General features: G+C 56.0%; 1 protein-coding gene across 5 annotated transcripts in view; it reads left to right on the top strand.

The window, feature by feature from the left end:
• Positions 1-1,253, top strand: part of PTHLH (parathyroid hormone like hormone) — a 15,330-nt gene that overhangs the window by 1,521 nt on the left and 12,556 nt on the right. Inside the window, exon 1 of one of the 5 annotated variants that reach the window (XM_019515985.1) lies at positions 75-472. The exons of 3 other annotated variants lie outside the window; for them this stretch is intronic. The gene's annotated coding sequence lies outside the window, so the exon portion shown is untranslated. One more of the 5 variants, XM_019515986.1, reaches the window with a different exon arrangement.

The raw sequence follows: 1,253 nt of genomic DNA, 5'->3' as shown, positions 1-1,253 counted from the left end.
TTCTTAGTGGGTGGTGGACAGGGTGCATTATAGGGGAGGGGGGGCTACAATTATTTTAACGAGTTGATAGCAAAAAAAGCCTATTCATTATACAGCGCCCCGTGAATTTCTGTACAGCACGAGCGATGCGATGCTTTGGGTATGATTGCAAAGCGTCAGCCCTTTTCAGCTGGAGTTTTACTTGCCTGAGTGGGCTGAAATGTGGCTTCGGGGTGGGACATTATTGTTATTATTGTTATTATTATGCAAGCAAAAACCCAACCTGCAGGTATGATACCATGGGGTTTATTTTAAGCTGCCCTTTCTGCAGCGAGGGCTCTTTGAAAAGAGATGCTAAAGGGTTACACAGCTACGTGAAGGTTTGGGAGGGAGTTTGGAAGTTTCTTCCCAACCCAGCTTGAAACCAATGGCACTTCTGCACCGACTCCTAGCAGCAGGGACCACGCTGGAGTTTCTGGTGCCAGGCAAACAGGTCTGCCCATGTGCCGGGTGTGTGGCCGCAGAGCCGGGGGCGCTGGGAAACCAGAGGATCCGAGTGAGAAGGGGGAGCTGCCTCGGAGAAAGGGGCATCCAACCAAACCCAAACACACGCACGAAAACAAAAAACACGCCGGGGTTTTGTTTCTTCTCCTTTTTCCTCTGCACCTCTCTTCCTCCCCTGCCACCTCCCAGCCTGCACAATAGCCGGGGGCAGTTGCTTGCGCAAGGAGGCTGTATAACAGGGGCGGATTGTGTTACCCTTGGTGATTTTATTATTATTATTATTATTATTTTTTAATAAGTGCTATGGAAAAATCCTACCCTTGCCCCAGCAAGGAGCAGGGAGAGGGGCTGGGGGGGTGACTTCACAGCCCAGCCCGTGTGTGTGAGGGATGGAGCACGAGGGGCTCTGGCCGGGCTCCAGCTGTTCCCAGCTGTTCTCCAGGAGCTCGCCCTCATGCCACGCTTTTGCTTTTCTTTCTGTGTAAAAAAGACCCCCCAAAACTGCCCCCGCTCTTGTGAGCGCCCGAGCTGGTGGCATTTCCCTACTGGGGGAGGACGGCTTTTTTCCACCAAGTTCCTCTGCTCCCGGCTGCCCTCCCTCCCCCTCCTTCCCAGTGGAAACGATGGCCCAGGCCGGCCCCCCCGCCGCAGGCAGAGGTGCGGCCGGAGGGGTGCGGGCTGCGAGCTCCCCCTGCGGCCGCGGGCCCGGCACATGCTCCGAGGGCGCCATCTCTCCGCCAGCCGCTGGCTCCGGCGCAGGTTTCCGAGCC

The sequence above is a fragment of the Gavialis gangeticus genome, unplaced genomic scaffold, assembly GCF_001723915.1.
Source record: "Gavialis gangeticus isolate Ggan-Ray unplaced genomic scaffold, GavGan_comp1, whole genome shotgun sequence".
Lineage (NCBI taxonomy): Eukaryota > Metazoa > Chordata > Crocodylia > Gavialidae > Gavialis > Gavialis gangeticus.
Note: the sequence above shows the minus strand (reverse complement) of the source record. Positions and strands in the feature narration are given on the sequence as shown.